General features: G+C 49.3%; 1 protein-coding gene across 5 annotated transcripts in view; it reads left to right on the forward strand.

Annotated features, from left to right (window-relative positions):
* The window catches only part of PPARD (peroxisome proliferator activated receptor delta), an 84551-nt gene that overhangs the window by 45186 nt on the left and 20362 nt on the right, over window positions 1-19003 (forward strand). Inside the window, exon 3 of one of the 5 annotated variants that reach the window (XR_004261399.1) lies at window positions 2903-2923. The exons of 3 other annotated variants lie outside the window; for them this stretch is intronic. The gene's annotated coding sequence lies outside the window, so the exon portion shown is untranslated. Of the gene's footprint in view, window positions 1-2902; window positions 2924-4464; window positions 4869-19003 lie in introns of those variants that run through there. One more of the 5 variants, XM_032253513.1, reaches the window with a different exon arrangement.

Genomic DNA, 19003 nt, shown 5'->3' on the forward strand with positions numbered 1-19003 from the left:
TTGAGATGAAGTTGTCCTCCCAGCTGGATTGCAATGGAGTGATCTCAGCTCACTGCAACCTCCACCTCCCCGCTTCAAGCGATTCTCCTGCCTCAGCCTCCTGAGTAGCTGGGACTACAGGTGCCTACTACCACACCCAGCTAACTTTTGTATTTTTAGTAGAGATGGGGGTTCACCATGTTGGCCAGGCTGGTCTCGAACTCCTGACCCCAGGTGATCTGCCCACCTTGGCCTCACAGAGTGCTGGGATTGCAGTTATGAGCCCCTGCACCTGGCTTGGTTGATGGTTTTATGGTGGTATATAAATGTAAGAATTCATGGAGCTTATTATACTTAAGATAAATGCAGACTGCATACTCTAATCATGAGTATGTTATACCCCATTTATAAATCCAGCAGGCAAATAAATAGCACATCTCCAAATAAAGAAGTAAAATGCAATAGCAAGAAAATGTCCAAAGAGCTATGCCTGGGAAATAACAGGGACTCTAGGAGCACATTATAGGGAGGCTTATCTGAGGCAGTGATTTTTTTTTTTTTTTTTAGATGAGGTCTCACTCTGTTGCCCAAGCTGGAGTGCAGTGGCACAGTCTCTGCTCACGGCAACCTCCACCTCCCGGGTTCAAGCGATTCTTCTGCCTCAGCCTCCCGAGTAGCTGGGACTACAAACACGTGCCACCATGCCCAGCTAATTTTTGTATTTTTGGTAGAGACGGGGTTTCACTATGATGGCCAGGCTGGTCTTGAACTCCTGACCTCGTGATCCACCCACCTTAGCCTCCCAAAGTGCTGGGATTACAGGCACGAGCTACCGTGCCTGGCCTGAGGCAGTGATATTTAAGCCGAGATTTGAAGGATGAGATAGGTGAAGTCGGGTTTAGAGGGTGAGGTGTCCCAGTTGGAAGGAATGTCTTATGCTGAGATCCAAAGGCAGAGAGAGCCTGGTATACTGGAAATGTCAGGGTGCACAGAGTGTGGAGTTTTAAAGGAGTGAGAGATGAGATTTCAGATCCTCACCCTCTCTAGCTGTGTCGTTTCTGAAGGCCCCTGGTGCCATTCTTTGCCCCTCTCCACTCTTATAGTCATTTGAACCAGAGGGCAGAATCCTGGGCTTCAGAATTAAGTCCACACACCTTAGTAACTAGGAATTCAAGGCTAGCCAGGTCCTGGCCCTTTATCTGTCCGTCAGAGAGTGGGGTGCCCCAGCCAAAGGAGATAGCGCACCATTCCCAGATGTACCCTGCGTTCTCGGCTGCCTTGCCTGACTCACCTTGGCCTTCCCTGGGAGTGTCTTCTCTAGTTTTTGACCCAGCTGGAAGAAGGGCCATAACACCTACTTTAGAATCATCCCTGCTGCTCCCAAGTTGGAATATTTCTTCCTCCGCAGTGGCCACCTCTTATGTGGCCTCCAACGCACAATTTGTATCCTGACCTCTTCCAGGGCAGGCTGTGTTTTACTCCTTTTGTCATCTCTCCCCATAGGGGTCTAGGTCAGTGCTTTTGTACATGGTGCCTAAAACAGTTCTGTAAATGATATTTTATTTGAGTGAGGGCTCTCTGGCCAGAGCTAGGTGGAAGGTTGCCATGTGGGGGCAGGGGTCATGACAAAGGCTGACCATCAAGATGCTGGTGCGTCCAAATTCCCGACAGTTATTAACTTGCAGGATTGAGGAACGAGGAATAGAAATTCCCTGGAATTCCCAAAATCATAAGTTATAAATCATAAGTTATTCTGTGTCTTTCCTAACACTCGATGAGGTTTGTTTTGTTTTGTTTTTGTTTTGGGATGGAGTCTTGCTCTGTCACCCAGGCTGGAGTGCAGTGGTGGGATCTCAGCTCACTGCCACCCCTGCCTCGCAGGTTCAAGCGAGTCTCCTGCCTCAGTCTCCCAAGTACCTGGGATTATAGGTGTACGCCACTATGCCCAGCTGATTTTATATTTTTATTAGAGGTGGGGTTTTACCATGGTCTCGAACTCCTGACCTCAGGTAATCCACTCACCTCGGCCTTCCAAAATGCTGGGATTACAGACATGAGCCACAACACCTGGTCCACTTTATGAGGTGTTTTTTGTTTGTTTGGTTTGTTTTTTTTTTAAGACAGAGTCTTGCTTTGTGGCCCAGGCTAGAGTGCAATGGCGCAGTCTCAGCTCACTGCAACATCTGCGTCCCAGGTTCAAGTGTTTCTCCTGCCTCAGCCTCCCAAGTAGCTGGGATTACAGGCGCCCTCCACCAGGCCTGGCTAATTTTTGTATTTTTAGTGGAGACGGGGTTTCACCATGTTGGCCAGGCTGGTCTTGATCTCCTGACCTCGTGATCTGCCCACCTCGACCTCCCAAAGTGCTGGGATTACAGGCAAGAGCCACTGCGCCCAGTCCTTTATGAGTTTTTAAATAAGGAGTGATCATAATAATAAATGAAATTACTTTTCTGTGATAAAATTTCAGAGGTGTTTCTGTTAAAAAAAGAAAAGATAAAACATTAAATGTGTGTTTTGGTGGTTTGGTTGGGCACAGTGGCACACACCTGTAATCCCAGCACTTTGGGAGGCCAAGGCAAGAGGATGGCTTGAGCTCAGGAGTTTGAGACCACCCTGATAACAGAGAAAGATTTTGTCTCTACTACAAATCAGAAAAATTAGCCAGCATGGTGGCATGTGCCTGCAGTCCCAGTCACTCAGGAGGCTGAGGCAGGAGGATCCCTGGAACCCAGGAGTTCCAGGCTGCAGAGAACTTTGATAGCACCACCACACTCCAGTCTGGGTGACAAAGCAAGGCCCCCATCTCAAAAATTTAAATAATTAAAATAAAATAAATGCCTAGTTTGTTGTTATTATGGACAAATATATTGTGATGATTGTATACATTTTGTTAGAATGTAAAAATGGTCTCTACCTGATATAGACATTTGATAATAGAAAATGTGGAAGAGGCAGGGCGCAGTAGCTCACACCTGTAATCCCAGCGCTTTGATTTACCAATTTCAAGGTCAGGCATTCCAGACCATCCAGCCTGATCAACATGGTGAAACGCTGTCTCTACTAAAATTACAAAAATTAGCCAGGTATGGTGGCACACGCCTGTGATCCCAGCTACTTGGGAGGTTGAGGCAGGAGAATCACTTGAACCCGGGAGGTGGAGGTTGCGGTGAGCCAAAATCGTGCCATTGCACTCCAGCCTAGGCAACAAGAGCAAAACTCCTTCTCAAAAAAAAAAGTTACTCTTAAAGGTTAAAACTAGAGAAAAGTTAATAATACAATGAAATTCTGTACTTCCTTCACCAAGATTCGCCAGTTGCTAACAGTTTGGTACATTTGCCTAATGTCATGTCATAGATAATCCACATTCCATATTTGTTGGATCGTTTCCTTGTGATTAGACTTGGGTTTATGTTGTTGGCGGGAACACACATAGATGATGTGTGCTTCCTGTTATGTACATCAGGAGGCATGGTGGTGCCAGCTGGCCCTAGTAAAGGTGATGCTAACTTGATTCACCTGGTTAAGTTGGCATCTGTGAAGGCTACTTTTGTATTAAACTAGTGAACTTCGGAAGGAACTTTTCACTGACTTTGGGAATTGCTGACAGCCATTTAGGAAAAGAGACCACTGTTTCTCTGTCACATGTAGCTGTGGTTAAGAAACATCCTAGTATAGTCAGACGAGCTCTGGAGGCTGATATGCCAGGGCCTGGGACCAAGCTCCATAGCCATCTCTCCCTGTGACCATAGCCAAGTTATCTCTGAGCTATGTGAGACTGTATATATACGGAAATAGACACTCAGAGTAGGGAAGCAGTTTGCCCAAAGCTACTCAGCTAATGCATGGCAGAGCTAGGATTCAAACCCATTTTTGCTTGGGTTTGAATCCTAGCCCTGCCCTTGTCCATATGCCAAGCTGCCTCCTTTGTGAGGTGGCAGGTCGTTATTACTGTGGCACTGAGTACTCGGAAGTAGTGCTCAGAACAAAGCAGAAGAGCACCAAGCCTTATAGGCCCTGACTGGTGAGAGGGAAGAAAAAGGTGCCTTCCTTCATCCATCTGGGCTACGCTTGGAATTCCTGGGCCAATTTGGGGATCCCAGCTATCAACCGTAACATGGGCCAGTGCCAGTGCCAGGTACATGTAGCCTGTACTTCCAGGTCTGGGCAGAATGGTGCCAGTAGCTCACCTCTGTAACACAGCATGGAAGCATTTAGTTCAAGGGAGGCTGGAATGGTGCCAGCAGCTCACCTCTGTAACACAGCATGGAAGCATTTAGTTCAAGGGTGGCTCAGAGAAGTGAAGCAGTTTGCCCAAAGCAAACTGGTTCCTCCCCTGCATGTGGCAGGCTGTCCTGCAAGCTGGGAGGCGGGCTGTTGCACGTTCCCCAGCCACCCTTGAAATAAATGCTTCCATGCTGTATTACAGAGGTGAGCTGCTGGCATTGTTAGAGCCTCCGCCTGCCCAGACCGGGAAGTACAAGCTGCACATACCTGGCACTAGCCCATTTTAGGGTTGGTGCCTGGGATCCCCAGATTGGCACAGGAATTCTAAGCGCAGTCCAGACAGATGAAGGAAAGTATTGCCTCAGCCTGCCTGGGTTCCTGGGGGGAGAGAGGGAGACAGGAAGCATTAATGGGGGAAAGGTGTGCCAAGCCTTGCCAAGCAGGTCATTGTGGGTGGGGAGACACCGCCTACTTGCTCGGGACGCCCTAGGATTTGGGTGGAGGTTCTTGAGGAGGCACGAGAAAGGAGGGCTGTGACAGCGATTCTGGAGCACCCTAGAATGGTTCTTAGCGGACTTCTGCTCTGGTGACCCACCAGCAGCCCACTTACCTTTCATCTTCCCAGTTAGCAGCCATCCCCAGGGCCAGTAGCACCTGAGCACTTGGTAAGTAGAAAGACCCAGTATCTGTTCCTCATGTTACCCTGGTGTCCTTCCCCAGAGCAGCCGTTTTGGGAAAAACAGTGGCTCTGGCTGAAGCAGAAAATGGTACTCCTTGTTAAGGTTGTGTTGTCCTGTTGCTGTAGAACTGAGAGACCCTGAGGATCAGCCCTCTTAAGTTCCAGTTGCTTCTCCTTGCATTATTCATCCTCACAGGGCTCCAGGAAGGCGGCCAAATTCCGGGCCAGGGCCAGTGGCTTGGTGAGGCATAGGCTGTGCTGTATGGGCCCTGGGGGGAGCTCTGGGGAGTTCTTATTCCCCTGGCTTATTGCAACCTTCAACCCTGCATCTTGGAGAGACCCCCAGGGCTCTGGCAGCCAAGTGGGCAGGAGCAGAGGGAGGGGCACCTTGGGAGGGAGAGCCCCAGAAGGAAACAGGGTTTATAGACAGACTAACAATCACTGCTTATAATGCTTGCTCAGTGAACAGTGGCAGTGCTTCACCTGATTCTTTCAAGAGAGCCCCTTCTCTCTCCTGCTGAATGAGGCTGAGATCCAGGCTGGTTAGAAACCTGACATGACCTGACATGTGAGACCTTACATACTCTAAATGAATTCCCCAAGTGTCATCCATAAATCACTCCGGTTCTGGCATTTCCCCATCTTACCTCGCACACCCCTCCTCCTAGACTGAGTCCTGAGGAGTGAGATTGCAGTTTTGACCCATGTTCTTTCTGAGAGGGAGCTGTAAAGCAGGTATAAAATCCAGAAGCTGCTGTCAGAATTATGTGAGAATTGGGAGGTGACAGCATGGGCCAATTTTCTGAATCTCTAGGGTGCTTTGATGCTTAAAAAGTCTTTCTGGGCTCCCTGAGATTTGAATCTTCTTGTTTTATCTGTCCTTTCACTCTGGTTCTTCCTTTCCTTTCTTGGGGACTTGATGCTTCTCAAATATTTGTTAAGTGGGCCCTTATATGAAACCTTAGAAAGCAACCAGCTAGGCATGCACTTGGCAAGGAAAAGGAGGACTGAGAACAAGAGTAAACATTTCTTTGAGATTCGGCAGCAGGAGAGCTTTTCTCCTTTCCTGGTGTCAGTGTGTGCCTGGGGCTCCGCGCTGCCTTTACTCAAGGGAGATCCATTTGCAAGACTCCTGACTCTTCTCCTCTGCTTTATTACAAAAGATGTTGATGCTTGTTTTAAAAACAATTTAGGCCGGGATTGGTGGCTTGTTCCTGTAATTCCAACACTTTGGAAGGCTGAGGTGGGTGGATCGCCTGAGGTTGGGAGTTCGAGACCAGCCTGACCAACTTGGAGAAACCCCGTCTCTACTAAAAATACAAAAAATTAGCCAGGGGTGGTGGCACATGCCTGTAATCCCAACTGCTCTGGAGGCTGAGGCAGGAGAATCGCTTGAACCCGCGAGGTGGAGGTTGCGGTGAGCCGAGATCACACCATTACACTCCAGACTGGGCAACAAGAGTGAAACTCCATCTCAAAAAAAAAAAAAAAAAAAAAATTAAACTACAAACATGAATGAAGGTATTTATCTCCCCACCAGTCCCCCTTATCCTCCCTTCCCTCCTGTTCTTAGACTGTTTTCCCTCCCAGTAGTTTAGGTTGTGGGGCAAGTGTGTGTAGCTCTGCCTTGGTGTCTTAAACAAAATGGGTGTGTCTTGGATGCACAGCTCAGCCACTCACTATTTTCTTCGGCTGTGTGTCACGGCCATCCTGCCATGGCACACGTCTGTGCCAGCTGCTGCTCTTGGGCATCTGCAGAGGATTCCAAGATATGGATCTTGAGGTAGGCTTCTTCAGCTTTTTCTGCTTCATCTTATTCTCTACAATTGTTTGTATCATGCTTGTGAAACCTTTTTTTTAAAAACTTGCTTACTAACACAGCACATGTTCATTTTAGAAAATGTAGAAAAATCAGATAAGCAGCCAGGCATGGTAGCTTATGCCTGTAATCTCAGCACTTTGGGAGGCTGAGGAGGGCAGATCACCTGAGGTCAGGAGTTCGAGACCAAACTCGCCAACATGGCAAAACCCCATCTCTACTAAAAATACAAAAGTTAGCAGGCGTGCTGGTGCGTACCTGTAGTCCCAGCTACCTGGGAGGCTGAGGTGAGAGAATATCTTGAACCCAGGAGGTGGTGGTTCCAGTGAGCCGAGATCATGCCACTGCACTCCAACCTGGGTGACAGAGTGAGACCCTGCCCCAGAAAAAAGAAAAAAAATCAGATAAGCAATAAAAAAAGAAATAGAAATGACCCCTAAGAGGTAACACTTTGGTGTATATAAAACAAGTCTTTTACATTTGCTCCCTCATCTGAGCATTACCACTGCCATTAAGGAAGGCACATGGTTATTAGTCCCATCTCACAGATAGAAAGCCTGAGCCACAGAGAGGGTAGCAGGTTGCCCAGGGGTACACAGCATAGTGAAGACAGAGCTGGGGCGTACCTATCATATAATTCAACACTAATGCTCTCTCCACTGTAGCCCAGTCACTATCTTCGCACTCCCGGATAGAAAGGAGAGTGCCAGGCATTGGATTTCAGATTTTTTTTTTTTTTTTTTTTTTTTTTTTTTTATTTCAGATTTTTTCTGCTTCATCTTATTCTCTACAGTCGTTTGTATCATACTTGTAAAACTTTTTTTAAAAACTTGCTTACTAAAGTAAGCTGCTTTATCCAAAGGTTAATAGACAGATGGCTGCTTGAGGAAAGCCCCTGACTGACTTAGGAAAAGAGGTAGAAAACACGCTCTTCAGGTTTACAGATGATATAAGGAATTGTTTGCACCTTAGAGAACAGAATAGGGCTTAGAAAACTGTCCAAGAGCTCTAATGACAGGTCAGGAACAACAGGATAACCTTTGGAAGGGGTGGGTGTGAAGAGGCCCCCTTCTATTTCCATAAGCACAGGAAGGCCTGATTCGATGTTTGGGCAGTGGCAGCTGGTCTGCCTGGGAATCCTAGTGGACCATAAGCAGTAGGACATGTCATTTTAACACTTGGGCTTCATCTTACTTCCAGGGAGTGTTAGGAGCTACACATCAAGAGGACGTGATGAACTAAGGAAGAGGGTTTGGAAGCCTGTCAATTACCAAATGCAGTGACTGAGAGATTCCACCTAGAGAAGATGGGTTTGGGGAGGAAAAGGTGCAGACCGAGACTTGGTGACCAGGGGCCAGGCGGCACAGGACCAAGAATGGCAGTTAGTTGAAGGGAGAGTCTAATCGGTCAGGATGCAGAACAGCTTTTTGGCGTTAGAGTTCAGGAATGGCAGTGAGAGGCAGTACAGTGGAGTGGTGGAGAGCGCCTCCTCTCATGGCTTACTGGCCCCTGACTCCTGGCTCCTAGAGTCTTGAAGTTAGCTCACTCTTCCACGCTCCAATTTTCTCATCTGTAAATGGGGATGATAATGGTACCTGCCTTATAGTCCACTTGCAAAACCTAAAGGAGTGATCCATGAAATCAGCTTAGAACAATGCCTGGCACATGGAGGTGCTATGCCCTGTTTGATTCGCACACAAGCTGGGTAGGCTCCATGTAAGAAGAGTTGTAGCAGGTCTTCTGCATGCGTTTGGTGTGGCCTGCTTCCCCAGCCTTTGCCATTCCCTGCCTCCCTGTCTCCTTGTTTCTTTCTCTATCTTCCTCTCCTGGGCCTAGGATCCTATATTTCCCCTATCTACAACACCCTACCCCTCAATCTTTATTTTCTTCTTTGTATTTTATTTCTTTTTCTTTAAATTTGCTTTTTTTACTAAAAAATGAGACAGGGTCTTGCTGTGTTGCCCAGGCTGGTCTGGAACTACTGGGCTCAAGCAGTCCTCCCATCTCAACCTCCCTGCCTAGCTGCTGTGCCCAGCAGTATTTTCTGTAATTAGCATAGTGTACTTTTCAGATTATCTTGGTGACCTAACTCTTCTTGACCTTGAACCTTCCCTGAGGCCTCCAGAGGCAATTTCCTCCTTCTTAGGACTCAGCTGCCCTTCACTCTTCCCTCGTTATGCACAGTCTGTCCTATGACTGGTCTTACCTTTCTCCCTCAATATAGGCGGTTTTAAAGGCACCCAGGGATTTGTCATCATCGCCCCACCCCCACCCTGGGTCTGACCTAGGACTCTGAGTCAGGGACACCTCCCTCCATTGAGTAATAATAGTAGCCTTGGGGTCTTAGTGAGAAGATTGTAGAGTTTAAGGGAGGAAAAAGCACCAGTGCTGCCTCCTCATGGGAAAAATGAAGCCCCACCCCCCGCCCCTGCCACCACCACAGAACCACCAACCCCAGGGTCACTTGGCAGATTAGCAAAAGGACTAGCCAGACCACAGCCAGGCCCCTCAGCCAGCTGCTTCTACATTCACCCTCTACCACATTTCTACCAATTTATGCTCATCTGATGAGCTCCTCCTTTGAAGGGTCTGGAATGACCTGGAGGGGGCCTGGAAAGCAGGGTCAGATGCCCCTGGAAAACTGAAGCCCTTGGGCAATTATCTCTACAGGACTGTTTCAAGTTGCATGGTGAACAGACATCCTTTTTCCAATTATGCCAGTTGCTCCTCTAATACTCGATTATGTGAATCTAACAACAGACAAAAATCTCTGCCTCTTAGGGCTTACATTCTTTGGGAAGAGACAAGCACTAAACAAACGAGAAAATATGCATATACTCTGCCAGAGAGCAGTAAGACGAATGGAGAAAGTTGAAGCAGGGAAGGGAGATGGAAGTACCTGAGGAAGGACTATGCTGGTTTGAAATAGGGAAGCCAGGGAGGGCCCTCACTGAGATGGCCACATTTGAGAAAAGACCTGAAGGAGGTGAAGCAGTGAGCTGTGAAGATGGGTAACTGGGGAAAGAACTTCAGCTAGGGAGAACAGCAGCCGCAAAGGCCCACCCAAGGCAGGATATGCCCCCTGTGTTTAGCCCAGAAGGAGGCCGTGTGCCTGGTGCTTAATGTACCAGAAGGAGTGGAGCAGGCAGGGGTACCACTTCCAGAAGACCTGCTGGCAGGTATCAAGATGGGCGTTTTCTCTGAGGTAGGAAGCTCCAGGAAGGATTTGATAGACCCAGATGGTGTTGTCTGGGACCAGGGTCATAGCAGTAGAGGTGGTGAGAAGTGATAAGATTCTATATATTTATTAAAGGCAAATGGGAGGCTGAGGTGTGCGGATCACGAGGTCAAGAGATCGAGTCCTGGCCAACATGGTGAAACCCCATCTCTACTAAAAATACAAAAATTAGCCGGGCGTGGTGGCATGCACCTGTGGTCCCAGCTACTCGGGAGGCTGAGGCGGAAGAGTCACTTGAACCCAGGAGGTAGAGGTTGCAGTGAGCTGAGATTGCGCCACTGTACTCCAGCCTGGCGACAGAGCAAGACTCCATCTTAAAAAAAAAAAAAAAAAAAAAAAAAAAAGCAAAGCCATCAAGATTCATTGACTTTAATTGGAAGGTTGGAGTTTTCATTACCTGAGATGAGAGAGACCATGCGGGGAAGGTCCAGGGCTCAGTTTGGGATGTGTTAGGCTTGTGCCACCATTGGACATCCATGTGGAGGTGTCAGAGAAGCTGGCCTAGAGAAATAAGTTTGGGAATCATCAGCATACAGAAGGCATTGGAACGCACGAGCTGTCATAAGATCATAGAGAGAGGAAGCGGAGATGGAGAATGAAAGAGACCTTTAGAGATTAGGAAGAAAATTGCTAACAGGGACCAACAAAGGAGATTGATAAGGATAGCCAGTGATAACAGAGGAAAACCTGGGAGGGAGCCAAGTGAAGAGAAGGTGTGGAGGAGGAGGAATCGAGCAGTCATATCACATGCTGTCCTGGGTCAAGTAAAATGAAGATCATAAGTGTTTGTTACCGAAAGTTTAAAAGCACAGTGACATTAGCCAGGTGTGGTGGCTCACGCCTGTAATCCCAGTACTTTGGGAGGCCAAGGTGGGCAAATCACTTGAGGTCATGAGTTTAAAATCAGCCTGGCCAACATGGTGAAACCCTGACTCTACCAAAAATACAAGCATTAGCCAGGCGTGGTAACACGTGTCTGTAGTCCCAGCTATGGGAGTCTGAGGTGGGAGAATTGCTCGAATCCAGGAGGCAGAGGTTGCAGTGAGCCAGGATTGAGCCATTGCACTCCAACCCGGGCAACAAAGTGAGACCCAGTCTCAAAAAAAAAAAAAAAAAAAAAAAGAGACCAGGCATGGTGGCTCACGCCTGTAATTCTAACACTTTGGGAAGCCAAGGTAAGTGGATCACTTGAGGTGAAGTGTTCAAGACTAGCCTGGGGCTAGTGAAACCCGTTTCTACTAAAAATACAAAAATTAGCTGGGTATGGTGGCAGGTGCCTGTCATCCCAGCTACTTGGGAGGCTGAGGCAGAAGAATCATCTGAACCCAGGGGACAGAGATTGCGGTGAGCTGAAATCGCACCACTGTACCTAGCCTGGGTGACAGAGTGAGACTCTGTCAAAAAAAAAAAAAGCCAGGCACGGTGGCTCACGCCTGTAATTCCAGCACTTTAAGATGCCAAGGAGGGAGGATCATTTGAGGAGTTCAGTTCAAGATCAGCCTGGCCAACATGATGAAAACCCATCTCTACTAAAAATACAAAAATTGCCTGGGCATGGTGGCATACATCTGTAGTCCCAGCTACTCCGGAGGCTGTGGTAGGAAGATTGCTTGAGCCTCGCAAGCGGAGGCTGCAGTGAACCAAGGTCATACCACTGCACTCCAGCCTAATGACAGAGCAAGACTTCATCTCAAAAAAAAAAAAAAAGTACAATGACGTTTTTTAAAAAACCCAAATCACCTATACCCTATTCATACAGGGGAACGTTCTTCTATTCTTTTTCTAGTTATTTTCTTGGGAATCATGATCTTTATGTAAATAACATTGCAGTAAGCAACCCAGTTTGTTTTCCTGTGAGGGGAATTTTAGGGTCAAAGAACATGAATGTTTTGGGTGAGACTTGAACTTGAGATCCGTGGGTTCTCCTGACCAATCACGGCTTAGCCGTGGGATTTTTCTGTGTCTCCTCTCTCCCTGGGAAGGTTCAGAAGTCACTTAGCCCTGCAGATCCCTATTCCTGCCTCCCTCCTGCAGTTGTATGTCCCATTTCTCCTGGGCTTTCATGGTCTCTCGTGGGGCCTGCTGGCCACCCACTCAAGTGGCTGCCCTTCTTACCACCAGCCTTGGTCCCCTCATCCAAAGCATTCACAGGTCAGCAAGAGCCAGCCAGATTTTCCCTCAGAGTGGGTGGTGTAGTGATAAATGAAATGGCCCTGCCTTCCCTCATCTCACTTGATCGATTAAATGAGGTGTGATGTACCTGAAAGCACTTCAGGAACTTGAGTCTCATGCTCCACCAACTGAGCTAGCCAGGTGCTCTTAAAGGCTGTCCTAGTCTTCATTGTTTGAAAGGAAAACAGTAGCTGGGTGCGGTGGCTCACGCCTGTAATCCCAGCATTTTGGGAGGCCAAGGCGGGCAGATCACTTGAGCCCAGGAGTTTGAGACCAGCCTGGGCAACATGGTGAAAACCCAGATAAAATTCATAAAACTTAGATAAAAGTTGTATTTTATCTACAAAAAATACAAAAGTTAGTCGGGCGTGATGGTGCGCACCTGTGGTCCCAGCTACTCTGAGATGGGAGAATCACCTGAGCCCAGGAAATCGAGGCTGCAGTGAGCTATGATTGTGCCACTGCACTCTAGCCTGGGTGACAGGAAGATCTTGTCTCAAAAATAATTAAAAAAAAAAAGGTATAAGTGGTGGTGTCTGTGGTGTCCACACTCTGTAACCACAGAGCCCCTAGAGCAGGGCTGTTGACCTGTAGTTGGCATTCTGGTCACAAGAGCTCTGTGTCAGAGGTGTGAGGGGCTTGGGTGGAGTTGTCAAGCCTGGGAGTGTGGCTGTTAGTGTCAATTGTCCTCATGCTAAGCAGTGACAAGTGCCACGTCTGCTCCCCAGATACCTGTGTGTGTCATAGTCGGGAATCAGTGAGACGAGGACCTATGGGAGGCTGGAGCCCGGGAGGGCAGAGCAGGAATGAGCCTTGGAGATGATCTAATTCTGACATTTTACTCAGTGAGGACACAGGTGGGGCAGCCAGAGAGGTACTCAGCTATGAGTCAGGGCCCCATCCCTCAACTCCTCAGCCTGGGTCTTCCCGGGAACAGAACAGGCAGCTGCTTCCCAGACCTTGCAGGGCTCTGGGAGGTGGCCTTCCCCTCCCGCTGACTCCCTTGCCAGGTTTGCTGTAACCCTTGCTCCTCCGAGCCTGGCTGAAATCGTCTCCAGTCTGTCCTTTACAGCAGCCTGAAAGATCTTTGTAAAAATGCAACTCTGTTCCTTCCCATCCTCTTCATAACCCTGCTAGGCTCTCTGTTGCCCCTAGAATAAACACCCACATCCTCAGCTTACCCCTTCAAGACCCTGAGTGACCTCTGGCCACGGCCCTTCTCTCTACCCACAGACAGCCTGGGTTCTCCTTCCTTGGGCCTCTTCATATCTCTGTTTCTATCACCCCGGAATCCCACTCAGCCTGCCTGGGTCAAAGGCTGTGTAAGGTCCTCAGGAAAGCTTCTCTTGACCACCGCACCAGACTCGTGCTCTGAGTGCTGTCCCGTGCTTGGCATTTGTCCTTCAGAGCCCTGGTTACTGCTGGCTAATGTAGCCTGGCACATGGTGGTAGGTACTTGACAAATATTTGTTGAACGAGTGAATGAAAGCAGCTGGCAGGGACCAGAAGAAGGGCAAAGGAGCAGGGACAATGTCCAACCATAGCCCCTGTGGTCTTAGCTGAGAAGGGCTCTGGACCGGTCCCCGGTGTGTCTCTCTGCCTGCCGGCAGAACCACCCTACCTCGGAAGCCCTGCCCAAGCAGCGTGGGGGGGCCTCAGGCCCATTAAAGCTTCAGGAGGAGAGAGCTAGGTCTCTTCTGGGACCTGGGCAGGCCTTTCCTTTACCTCATTGTCATCTCTCAGCATTTTATTTGGTTTTTAAAATGTCTCCCCCTTCCCTCAACCAACCCTGGATTATGAAAGTATCCCATACTACTGTGAAGAAACTGGATAACGTAGGAAAATATAATTAAGAAAATAAAAATCATCTACAGCTTCACCCCTCAGAGAAGAGTACCGTTGTACTGGCCACGTCTTTTCAGTTTTGTTTCTATGCATGTGTATGTGCTTTGACATTGCTGAGCTTCTCTTGTTTGTGAAAACCACAGATTTTTAGCGTTTTCACAGTCTTCAGTGGCTACAGTTGGAGGCAGTCAGCACATTAGTGTTCCCAGTGGAGAGTTGATGCAGGGATCTGGGTGCCTCTCTCTCCCTACTGTGGGTGGGTGGGCGGCCACACCCAAGGCCCCCTTCTGTGGCAGCTTTCCTATCCCTGGTGAAGAGTACCCTCTTGTCTCTGGTCTCTTCTCCAGGACATTCTCCAGCCCTGGAGGCTGGGTTGTTCCTAGGGGCTGCATCTTGGGGCAATGGGAAGAATTGTAGCATGCGTGGGTGGCCTCTTCTCTTGTTCTGGCACTCTCTGAACAAGACCAGCCCCAGGCCACTCCTGGGGTTTGGCCTCAGGTGACTCTCTGGGGTGACTCTGGCCAGCTAGAAGGCCACACGGCCTTCTCCTGTGTCCTTAAGAGGGTGGAGTGACCTGAATTGGCAAATAGTAAGCAGAGAACACGGCAGAGTTGCTGCCCTAGAAAACCAGGGCACTAGGTCAGCACTTGGATTAATGATTGATAGGAAAGGTTGGGAGATTATCAGCCAGACCCATTCTCCCATGGCGTCCCTCACTTCTGTTCCCAAAAGCACCTGCCACGGAGATGGAGCAACCTCTGTCCTGCATCCATAGGCTGCCCTTTATTACCCTGCAGTGTGGGAGGAAGGAAAAGATCACAGCAACTGGGTCACCCGCATGTGGGGCAGGTGGAGGAAGGTTTAGGCCCTTCTCCCTGAAAAAAGAAGCTTGTGCTGGGTAGGGAGCTCCCTGCCAGCTCTCTCCCCACAGTTGATGGTGAGGCAGGGTCTAAGAAGCTCTGTCTGTGGAGGTCCCTTGGGGTTCAGCAGGCTAGCACATTTCTAGAGCTGGAATATCACCATACAATCCCTTAACACAAGCCACGGATGATGATAATAGTAGCAGCCGCCGTGGTCCTTATTTGAAGGACCCTTACCAGTTACTGCATCGTTCCTTATTCCACACAGCAGCCTCTCAGGTTAGGTGGCAGTATCCCAGTTTTAGTATCTTCCCCAAGTCATGAAGTGGGAGGGATGAGCCAGGGTTTGAACCCAGGCCTCACTGAAGCTGACAGAATTAAGTTCTTTGGAGTATTGCATCTCGATGGCAGTAATATATAAAAACTGATACAGTGGCAAGTGCTGCAACTCAAAATAGTGTGGCTAAGGCTCATGTTTTTAGTATATTTATTCATTCAGCAAATGTATGTTGAGCACCCACTAAATGCCAGGCACCGTGCCAGGTGCCGGGACCTACCTCAGTAAGATGCAGGGCATTCTCTGGGAAACTGATAACATGGTGAGGCCAGAGCAGTTAGCAGACATGGCGGTTTGGTGTAGTGGTTGCAGATCTGGAGGGCCTGGGCCAGGGTAGTGGTGAGAAGGAACAGAATAGAGCTAATCCAGGAGAAGTTTCCGGAAGAGGCACTGGCAGGTCTTGAAGGAGAGAAGGTCTTAGCTAGTGGAGGGGGCAGCATTCCTGGTAGATGACAGTGCAAGCCTCTATGCTCAAGGAGTGATGCCGGATCATGGGGCAAGTAGGGGGGCAGGGCAAGCAGATAGGGCTGGAGAGGGAGGCAAGGACCAGAGCCTGTGGCACTCAGGGGTCATTTTCTGGCAGTAATGTCCAGAAGGGCTTTGACCAAAGTGTTCTTGACAGAAACAGCTGGGGACTGGCAGTCAGACAGGATTCAGGTGATAGCTCCAGACTGTGGCTGAGGGGCCCCAGCTGGGCAAGGACATGCCAGCTTCTGGTCCAGCCTTAACCAGCACCATGTATGAGGCACACAATAGAGTGGCTAAGACTTGAGCCAACCTGCCTTGACTCAAATCCTGTTCCCCTAGTTACTGTGTGACCTTGAGCCAATTACTTTCCCTCTCTGTGCCATAATTTCCACATCAGTTAAATGGGGATAATAATAGTACTTGCCTCTTAGGGTTGTTGTAAGGATTATATTTGTCAGTATACACAGAGCATAGTTGTAATAAGTCCTTGGAAAAGGGAAGCTGATACCATTGTGATGGAGGTGGTGACTCAGCTTAGGCTCTGGTACAGGAAGAAGGCCCATCAGGCTGTACCATGTGACAGATGGAGCCCATGGAGGCCCCTGGCACACTGACCATCCCCACTCATCCTCTGGATAGGGCAGAAATGTTCCCACACCATGCAGCCTGCTAGTGGACATCAGGGAAACTCCTGAGTCACCACAAGGAGTACAAGGCACTTGGGGGTTGTCCAGCTGACCAGGAGCACAGAGGGCTGCCCTGAAAGTGAGCCCCTCCCTACTCCTAGCAGAGAGGGGGAAGGGAGACAACTGGACATGGTGGGAAGGACTGGACCCCAGGTGGCTTAGTTGCTCTGGCCCCAGACCAGGTCTCTCTCGAGCTCTGGGTCATTTGGATTAAGCTCCTAACTACCACTGCCCATGAAATTCACCTGCCAATGGGCAATGAATAAAGTCATGCCCCTCCCTGCACCTAAGCTCTCCACAGCGCTGAGTTTCTTCTTGGGACCAGACAGTGGATATTGGAATGGGAGCATGGGGCTACATGTGCACTACTGGCGTGCGTGTGTGTGTGTGTATGCATGTATGCCAGAACTGGAGTAGTCCAGGGCTTTGTTTTGCAAGAAATTCTTTTATTTTTATTTTTTGAGATGGTGTCTTGTTCTGTTGCCTGGGCTAGAGTGCAGTGGCACGATTGTGGCTCACTGCAACCTCCATCTCCCAGGTTCAAGTGATTCTCTTGCCTTAGCCTCTTGAGTAGCTGGAATTACAAGTGCATGCCACCACACCCAGCTAATTTTTGTTTTTTTTTTAGTAGAGATGGGGTTTTGCCATGATGGCCAGGCTAGTCTTGAACTCCTGACCTCAGGTGATCTACCTGCCTCAGCCTCCCAAAATGCAGGGATTACAGGCGTGAGCCCCCTGCCCTTCCCCCGAGCCCGGCCACAAGAAATTCTTTTGCTAGAGACTACTTCTTGGTGAGGGGCTACGTTGCTGCATTCGTGCCCCCTCATTCTGGCTGCAGGGCCCTTTTCTTGTCTGAGGGTCTCAAGCTCCAACCTCTTAAATGGGGCAAAGCTGTGATATGATCAGAGGGCTTCTGGCTCTGGCACAGTGCTGGGGGGTGGAGGGGGGGATAGCCAACACTGGGACCCAGGCTAAAAAGAAGCCAGGGTTTTTTGCCAGCATACAAATTAAACAGTGCCAGGCTGTGTTGTGGTTGTCGTTGTTTTGAGACAGTCTCCTCTGTCACCCAGGCTGGAGTGCAGTGGAGCAATCTCGGCTCACTGCAACCTCTGCCTCCTGGGTTCAAGCGATTCTCGTGCCTCAGCCACTCAAGTAGAAGTAGCTGGGATTACAGGTGTGTGCCACCACGCCCGGCTAATTTTTGAATTTTTAGTAGAGATGTTGGCCAGGCTGGTCTTGAACACCTGACCTCAAGTGATCCACACACCTCGGCCTCCCGAAGTGCTGGGATTACAGGCATGAGCCACTGTGCACAAACTTTCTTTGTTTTTGAGACAGGGTCTCGATCTGTCCTCAGGTTGGAGTGCAGTGGTACGATCTTGGCTCACTGAAACCTCTGCCTCCCAGGTTCAATTGATTCTCGTGCCTCAGCCTCCCGAGTAGCTGGATTACAGACGTACACCACCACATCTAGCTAATTTTTGTATTTTTAGTAGAGACGGGGTTTCACCATGTTGCTCAGGCTGGTCTCAAACTCCTAGCCTCATGTGATCTGCCCGCCTCAGCCTCCCAAAGTGCTGGGATTACAGGTGTGAGACACGGTGCCCGGCCCAGGCCGTGCTATCTTTAGTGCCAGGGCTGATTAAAGGAAGAGGAGAATAGGGTTCATTGCAGGAATAGTGGTAGGTGGGGTAGCAGCTACCTGAGAAAATCCAGACAGTGGGCCTAGGTCCAGTGGGTCAGGGGAGAGAGTGTAGGGGTCGTTTGCTCCTGGCCAGGCAAGCTGAGAACAGTGTGTAGGGAGCAGCCTTGGCTTGGGGTAGATGGCAGACCTCAGCTATAGATGGAGCATTGAGGCCATGTGAAAATGGCAGGGTTCTGGCAAAATGCCAGGATAGGCTGCAGCACAGTGGTTCAATCTAAATAGGAGCAGCCCAAGGGATGTGTGTAGGTTTTAGAACAGCCAGGCTATAGCTCCCCTCCCTCTTTGCTGGTGTCCTTGAGAGGTCACAACCAGAAGAGACAATTCCAGGCTGGGGAGAGATGTCAGCAGGGGAACAAGAGACCCTGGTCCCAAATCCAAAATTCTAGCCATATTCTAGAACTGCATCTGAACCTAAGAGGCAGCCACTTTGCACCTCCTGAAACTGAGAACAGTTTTCCCAGTTCTGGTGGAAAAACCCACTCACAGTTCACATGTGGGAGTGGGAGCTGAGGCTCGGCCAAGTAACACAGCGCAGTGCACACAGCTGTCAGGGCCTGGCCGGTCTTGAGTCGCTCTGTGTCCGAAGCTCTGCTGTTTTCTGCTTTGTCCTCCAGCATGTTTTCTGAAACACCTTGTTGGGATCCTCAGGCTTGTCACCGTTGTCATCTGCAAGGGGGGGCCTTTAAGGCTTTATGGGGGCTGTTGAGGCTTGAGTGAGAACCTGAAGCATAGTGGGAGCTCAGTCAGCCTACCTCCCCTCCCTCCAGGATTTGGACCTGACAGGGAGCCCCGTCAGGTCCTCCCCAGGGTCACCAGAGCCTCAGAGGCTGTGTTGTCAATTATATATACCAGGCAGTATTGTAGCTTTTCCTCCTCTGTTACTGCCTGCTAAGGGGGAACCCCACATCTTCATGTCCCACTCTTCCTGGCTTTCATCACCATAGCCTGCCATATGCACTGACACCCCCGCCACATGGGTCCAGAAACAGAG

This window comes from Sapajus apella, unplaced genomic scaffold (genome assembly GCF_009761245.1).
Source record: "Sapajus apella isolate SASKATOON/1434 unplaced genomic scaffold, GSC_monkey_1.0 scaffold83, whole genome shotgun sequence".
NCBI lineage: Eukaryota > Metazoa > Chordata > Mammalia > Primates > Cebidae > Sapajus > Sapajus apella.